An 8,208-nucleotide genomic window follows, 5' to 3' on the forward strand; every position below is an offset into this window, starting at 1 on the left:
AATCTCTGCTGGCCTAACATAACCAGAAATCATAAATAGAATAAAAAATATAATTAATTTTTTCATTGACTTTCCCTAAATATTTTTAAGTATATTATGCTCTTTCCTGTGCTGTTTTTAGGTTAGACTTCTTATCCAATCAGAATTCAGCTCTCTTATGTTGCCATGCTGTACCAAATCTGCCAGGGGCCTTCAAAATCAGCAATGCTGTAAGTGAATGGGCCCATACAGTTGATAGATAATATCGATAACCAATCAGTTGTTGTCAGTAAGGCCTTCTAGCTGGCCTCACGTTGAACGTGACATTTACGCGTCTTGTGATTGGATACTCGCCGGAATTGAGGACACATAGAGTTGATAGACGGTTCAGTTAGCCAATCAGATCACACGCCTGATGTTAATGTCATCACATGGACGAAGATACGACCTTCTGGAGGAAAGTTCTGTGGGCGGATGAAACAACAATTGAGCTGTTTGGCCACAATACCCAGCAACATGTATGGAGGAGAAAAGGTGAGGCCTTTAATCCCAGGAACAGCATACCTACCGCTAAGCATGGTGGTGGCAGTACTATGCTCTGGGCCTGTTTTACAGAGAGTAAACGGGACAATAAAAAACGGAGGATTACCTACAAAATCATCAGGGGTCTTGGGCGCAGTTGGGTGACCCCAAAAACACGTCAAAAGTGGTAAAGGAACGGCTAAATCAAGCTAGATTTAAGGTTTTAGAATAACCTTTTCAAAGTCCTGACGTGAATGTGTGGACAATGCTGAAGAAACAAGTCCATGTCGGAAAACCCAACAAACTTAGCTGAACTGCACCAATTTTGAAACCAAATATTAACATTAACAGATTTACTCCCATTTTCAGTAAACCCATAATAAATTCATAAAAGAACCAAACTTCATGTTTTTTTTTGTGGCCAACAAGTATGTGCTCCAATCACTCTGTCACAAAAAAAAATAAGAGCTGTAGAAATGATTGGAAACTCAAGACAACCATGACGTTATGTTCTTTACACGTGTATGTCAACTTTTGATCGCGACTGTAACATGCAATAATATAACACTCTACAATTTGGACTATTATTAAAACAGTCCATTAGAAATGAATGGAGAATAAACACTAGATTTAGACAGTGCTTTAAACATGGTCTACGTCTCCCTCTAGTGGTAGGATAGGGTAACTACTTTGTAACAAGAATTACGTCGCCATTAAAAAGGGCGAAAGTTGAGCTGGCGATTTATATCGTCATTCAGAAACGTTGTTGCAAGCAACATTTGACACATTATAAGAATTTTAGCATTAATAACTGCTATATTCGCCGTATAATTACATTTATTCAGGAACACACACGACGCTGTTCACACCATTAACCAAGAGCCCATATTACTAGGAAATGACGTCACAGACTAGCTCACCAAAATAAGAGGACAGGAAACCTGACATTTTAAAACTGCGACGGAATAAAAAAAAAAATAAAACACTTTCTGACAGTTGGTATTGAACTCGGTAAGAACTTCTGCGATTTAAAGGCCTACTGAAATGAGATGTTCTTATTTAAACGGGGACAGCAGGTCCATTCTATGTGTCATACTTCATCATTTCGCCATATTGCCATATTTTTGCTGAAAGGATTTAGTAGAGAACATCCACGATAAAAAAAAAAAGCCTTGCCTGTACCGGAAGTAGCAGACGATGTGCGCGTGATGTCACGGGTTGTGGAGCTCCTCACATCTGAACATTGTTTACAATCATGGCCACCAGCAGCGAGAGCGATTCGGACCGAGAAAGCGACGAATTCCCCGTTAATTTGTGCGAGGATGAAAGATTCCTGGATGAGGAAAGTTAGAGTGAAGGACTAGAAGAAAGAAAAAAAAGGTTATACAATGGGAGCAATTCAGATGTTATTACACACATTTACTAGGATAATTCTGGAAAATGCCCTATGTGCTTATTGTGTTGCTAGTGTTTTAGTGAGATTATATAGTCGTACCTGAAAGTCTGAGGGGTGTGGCCACAGGTGTGGTGACCGCCAGTGTCTCCGAGGGAAGCCATGTTTCCCTCCACGGAGTAAGCATCCGACGGTCGGTGGCGGCTGGTGGGAGGAGGCAAGAGAGTCCAGAACTGCAGGAGCAACGACGCGAACGCTCCGCTCATGTCTACGGTAAGAGCCGAATGTAAACAAGGAAACACCGGCTGTGTTTGTGTTGCTAAAGGCAGCCGCAATACACCGCTTCCCACCTACAGCTTTCTTCTTTGACGTCTCCATTACTCATTGAACAAATTGCAAAAGATTCGGCAACACAGATGTCCGGAATACCGTGTAATTATGCGATTAAAGCAGACTACTTATAGCTGGGATCGGGCTGGAAAAAAATGTCCGCTACAATCCGAGACGCCGCGCGCACGCGTCATCATACCGACGTTTTCAACAGGACACTTGGCACGAAATTTAAAATTGCAATTTAGTAAACTAAAAAGGCCGTTTTGGCATGTGTTGCAATGTTAATATTTCATCATTGATATATAAACTATCAGACTGCGTGGTCGCTAGTAGTGGCTTTCAGTAGGACTTTAAAACTGCGCCAGAATAAGATAAAACTAAAACACTTTCTGACAGTTGGTATTGAACTTGGTAAGAACTTCAGCGATTTAACCAGCAGGAAGCGATACGTGAAGTCAGGTGAACAAACGTCAACAGAACTAAACCTATCTCGTGGTGTGCCGCAAGGATCAATACTCCGACCAAAAATGATTAAATTTCAATCAAAACGACATTTGTAAAGTAATGTGGACGCTTTATCGATCCGGAGCTGAGCCGGAAGGCAAAGCTCTCAATTTACCGGTCGATCTACATTTCCATCCTCACCTATGGTCACGAGCTTTGGGTTATGACCGAAAGGACAAGATCACGGGTACAAGCGGCCCAAATGAGTTTCCTCCGCCGGGTGGCGGGTCTCTCCCTTAGAGATAGGGTGAGAAACTCTGCCAAAGTAAAGCCGCTGCTCCTCCACATGGAGAGGAGCCAGATGAGGTGGTTCGGGCATCTGGTCAGGATGCCACTCTAACGCCTCCCGTTCGGGTGGCATCCTGACGTGTCCGACCGGTAGGAAGCCACGGGGTAGCCCCAGGACACGTTGGGAAGACTATGTCTTCCGGCTGGCCTGGGGAACGCCTCGGGATTCCCCGGGAAGAGCTGGATGAAGTGGCTGGGGAGAGGAAAGTCTGGGCTTCCCTGCTTAGACCCGACCTCGGATAAGCGGAAGAAGATGGATGGATGGACAAAGAATTATATCTTGCCGATTGTATTGTACCGTATGTCCCGGCAAGAAATCTGCGTTCAAAAGACTCCGGCTTATTAGTGATTCCTAGAGCTCAAAAAAAGTCTGCGGGCTATAAAGCGTTTTCCGTTCGGGCTCCAGTACTCTGGAATGCCCTCCCGGTAACAGTTCGAGATGCTACCTCAGTAGAAGCATTTAAGTCTCATCTTAAAACTCATCTGTATACTCTAGCCTTTAAATAGACCTCCTTTTTACACCAGTTGATCTGCCGCTTCTTTTCTTTCTCCTATGTCCCCCCCTCCCTTGTGGAGGGGGTCCGGTCCGATGACCATGGATGAAGTACTGACTGTCCAGAGTCGAGACCCAGGATGGACCGCTCGCCTGTATCGGTTGGGGACATCTCTACGCTGCTGATCCGCTTCAGATGGTTTCCTGTGGACGGGACTCTCACTGCTGTCTTGGAGCCACTATGGATTGAACTTTCACAGTATCATGTTAGACCCGCTCGACATCCATTGCTTTCGGTCCCCTAGAGGGGGGGGGTTGCCCACATCTGAGGTCCTCTCCAAGGTTTCTCATAGTCAGCATTGTCACTGGCGTCCCACTGGATGTGAATTCTCCCTGCCCACTGGGTGTGAGTTTTCCTTGCCCTTTTGTGGGTTCTTCCGAGGATGTTGTAGTCGTAATGATTTGTGCAGTCCTTTGAGACATTTGTGATTTGGGGCTATATAAATAAACATTGATTGATTGATTGAAGATGGATGGATGGACAAAGAATTTAAAGTTGGTATGGTGGTCAAGTCCTAAACTGTTACTGGTTACCGAATATAAATGACGCCAGTTTAGACGTGTGCAACCAGCTCATAATCGATGCCCGGAATGGTGTCCATGTTTAACAAAAATGTTTATTAACATCCGTCAGACAGTCAAATAAAACTCACCTTGTAATCCAACGGAATTTGTTGACAGGACTAGTTAGTACAATCCCTGGGAACTCTGCATGGCCGGGGCGTCCTTCTCCCTGAGCCAGGCTTGCACCTGACCACATACCTGAGTGAGGCTCGGTAACACTGCTAGGAGGCTTTTCCACCATTGAGAGACATCTTCAGTTGTGCGCCCCAGCGTGTTTCGGCCTGGCTTACCACGAGACACCCTCTGCCGAGGAAGGGCACACCCTAGGGCAATCAAATCCCTGGGTGTGTGTGTCCAATTAGGTGTTAGTCTTAGGAGCCCAGCTGGTGTCACTGTTCTTCAACCACAGCCAATGGCTCGTTCTCTCTACGGTGTTGGCCAGCTCTTTGATGGCCTGTCCGTGAGTCCGCCCCCTAACTCCAACCTCCCTAAGGAGCTTCGCTGTTGGGCTGGTGACAAAGCCCCTACACCTCACCTCCACTGGCCGCACCCTTACCTTGCAGCCTCTGTCCTCTGCTGGGTTGGAGAACCACAGCTTCTTGTGCTCCTACGCTTCTTCAATGGCATCGTCCCACGGAAGTGTCAGTTCAATGACCATGACATTGTCTGCCCCCTAACTCCAACCTCCCGAAGGAGCTTCGCTGTTGGGCTGGTGACAAAGCCCCTACACCCCACCTCCACTGGCCGCACCCTTACCCTGCAGCCTCTGTCCTCTGCCGGGTTGGAGAACCGCAGCTTCTTGTGCTCCTACGCTTCTTCAATGGCATCGTCCCACGGAAGTGTCAGTTCAATGACCATGACATTGTCTGCCCCCTAACTCCAAACTCCCGAAGGAGCTTCGCTGTTGGCCTGGTGACAAAGCCCCTACACCCCACCTCCACTGGCCGCACCCTTACCCTGCAGCCTCTGTCCTCTGCTGGGTCGGAGAACCGCAGCTTCTTGTGCTCCTACGCTTCTTCAATGGCAGTTCAATGACCTAGACAACGGAAAATAAACGGGAGCAAACAAATCGCCCGGCACACTGAAAAACTGTTGCACCTCCACTCCACAACACCTAAGCAAGATCCAAACCCTTCTCCAAGTAAACTTGCACTTGGCCTTGAGCCAACCCGTTAGAGAGGTCATGAACTTGAGAGACGGAAAGAGTAGAAACCCATTTTACTTTGCTTTTCCATGTTCCTTTTTGTAAAAATGCAGACGTTTTACTCCATACCTTCCCATAGAAAGCATATCTTCGTTCCAGGTTTTTCAATTATGCTCGTTTTGGTTTGCAGACGAACTGAGCGTACGAGGCTTTTCCTATCCGGAAGGTTCCGGTGTGTTTCCGAGGGTCCAACTTCCTCTTGGTGCTAACAATATCCCCATCTTTTTTCCTTTGCCCACGTTTGTCGCTCTTGTAGCAGCGGTAAGTACTCATGAATCCACCTTTTCCAAAAAATGGTCAGCGATATATTGACTCTGCCTCCCTCTTCTCTTTGCATACAGATCCTTCTTTCTGGTGGAAGAACTGGTTTTCCTTTCATAAGAAGTCCTGCGGGGAGTGCTCAGAGAGTATGGGGTATCGGACTGTCCCTGTATGATCAGTGTCAGAGCTTGGTCCGCATTGCTGGCAGTAAGTCGGACACGTTTCCAATGAGAGTTGGACTCCGCCAAGGCTGTCCTTTGTAACAGATTCTGTTCTTACCTTTAATGGACAGAATTTTTAGGCGGAGTTAGGGTGTTGAGGGGATCCGGTTTGGTGGCTGCAGGATTAGGTCTCTGCTTTTTGCAGACACAGATGTGGTCCTGATGGCTTCATCTGGCCAGGATCTTCAGCTCTCACTGGATCGGTTCGCAGCAGAGTGTGAAGCGACTGGGATGAGAATCAGCACCTCCAAGTCTGAGTCCATGGTTGGGGAGGAGACCCTCCCCCAAGTGGAGGAGTTCAAGTACCTAGGAGTCTTGTTCACGAGTGAGGGAAGAGTGGATCGTGAGATCGACAAGCGGATCGGTGCGGCGTCTTCACTAATGCGGACGCTGTATCGATCCATTGTGGTGAAGAAGGACCTGAGCCGGGAGGCAAAGCTCTCAATCTACGTTCCCATCCTCACCTACGATAATGAGATTTGGGTCATGACCGAAAGGGCAAGATCACGGGTACAAGCGGCCGAAATGAGTTTCCACCGCCGGGTGGCGGGGCTCTCTCTTAGAGATAGGGTGAGAAGCTCTGCCATCTGGGAGGAGCTCAAAGTAAAGCTGCTGCTCCTCCACAGAGTGGACCCAGATGAGGTGGTTCGGACATCTGGTCAGGATGACACCCGAACGCCTCCCTGGGGAGGTGTTTGGGGCAAGTCCAATGCATGCATCTCCTTTAAAGCAATGGCTCGAGCAATAAGTGCTGCCTTATCCGCCTCTGCTTTTACGCGAGCAGAGGAAGTGGAAGACCTTTTGCTTTTGTTTGAGGCTGTGGATTTATTGAGCTTCGATAAGACATTAGGTCAGGGGTCTCAAACTCAATGGACCTGGGGGCCAACTTGACGCAGAGTCTGGGGGAGGCTGGGCCGCAAGAAAATATTTCTTAAAAAATATATTTTGAAATGTCTTTATTTTTACTTTCAACACAAATTAACGGGGAACTGTTATTACTGACGGACATATGTTGGGGTGTGACTGCAGCAAGGCACGTAAGAAAACCCTCGTCTCCATGGCAATGTTTCTGTCGCTTTGACTCATTTGCCGCATTTCCACTAAAGCAGGGGTAGGCAACCCAGAACGTTGAAAGAGTCATTTGTGACCCAAATAACAAACATTGTCTCTGTTTGGAGCCAACGGGAGGAGCGGGGGTTGCTCGCCATGGAGTTTGCAAGTTACGGTAGCACAATTAGCCCCGAACGGGCTAACGTCACGACTAACGTGTTACACGTCGGATTCGCCCAGCGACTCTGACGGAGTATCAGCGCCGGGGTCCAGTGCACCACAGTTTTGTATTGTCGCTCGGTCCTTCGGCGGAGTGCTTCGGAAGCTACCGGGCCGCTCGTCTCCCCGGCCCGGACTGTTTACAGCAGGAGGGAGCGAGAGAAAGGAAGAGCATGTGCGGGTCTAGTGGAAAAGCGGAAAAAAGTTTCTCTGCTTGCATCATGCAGGTGACGTCAATGTTCGGCCTTCGAGAGCCATATACCACACCGTGATTGGTAGATTCTTTCAGCTCCGCACACAACGCTGTCAAGCGCTATTCATATAAAACTTGCGGGCCGCACTAACATTAAACTCTCACATTAAGGTGGGGGCCACAAAATAACGCCGCGTGTCTGAGACCCCTGGGTCAGATGGAACTTTTGAAATGCTGCCGTGGGGTTGTACACTTTCATTTATATTGTCAAAACCATCAAAAGCAGAACCCTCATTTTCAACCTCATCATCATCGTTTTGAGAATACATCAACCCGTCAACCTTGTCAATAAAACCATCCAAATTCAACCTTAATGACGTCATGAACTTGACTGACAGAAAGAGTATGCGGCCCCTTAATCACCATACAGCACCAGAAAACCGTGAGCATACATCTTAAGAGCTTGGACAAGAGTAAATAAGTTGAACTGCTAAAATTCAATGAAAATGAAAATTATATGTACACGTTGGACGGGCCCTCGCCCCCCGTTGCCCCTCGGGGTTTACGCCAGTCGTCGGGCAACGCTAACACGTTAAAGCTAGCATGCTAACAGTTAACGTCTATCAAGTACCAAGATATATGGCTCTGAGGTGTCGTATTAGCTAAAAAAAACAATTAGCAAGCTAACGCTAGCATGTTAGAGGGCTAGGGTTAGACACCCTGCCGTAACCCCCTAACCCTCGAGTTCGGGGGAGGGGGGTCAGCAACCAGCGGCTCTTTAGTGCCGCCCTAGTGGCTCCATGGAGCTTTTTTAAAAAAATGATTGAGAATGGAAAAAGATGGGGAAAGAGAATTCTTTTGTTTTAGTATGCTTTTTGTTGAAGGACAAACATGACACAAGCCTTCCCAATTGTTAGAAAGCCC

The 8,208-nt window shown here is 47.3% G+C and overlaps 1 protein-coding gene across 1 annotated transcript in view; it reads right to left on the reverse strand.

The window, feature by feature from the left end:
• Positions 1 to 6,763: 6,763 nt before the first annotated feature.
• The window catches only part of LOC133545552 (uncharacterized protein CXorf38 homolog), a 15,786-nt gene continuing 14,341 nt past the window's right edge, over positions 6,764 to 8,208 (reverse strand). The window contains exon 6 of the mRNA XM_061891258.1: positions 6,764 to 8,208. This exon is cut by the window's right edge and continues 2,092 nt beyond it. The gene's annotated coding sequence lies outside the window, so the exon portion shown is untranslated.

The sequence above is a fragment of the Nerophis ophidion genome, linkage group LG02 (assembly GCF_033978795.1).
Source record: "Nerophis ophidion isolate RoL-2023_Sa linkage group LG02, RoL_Noph_v1.0, whole genome shotgun sequence".
In the NCBI taxonomy this organism is placed as follows: domain Eukaryota; kingdom Metazoa; phylum Chordata; class Actinopteri; order Syngnathiformes; family Syngnathidae; genus Nerophis; species Nerophis ophidion.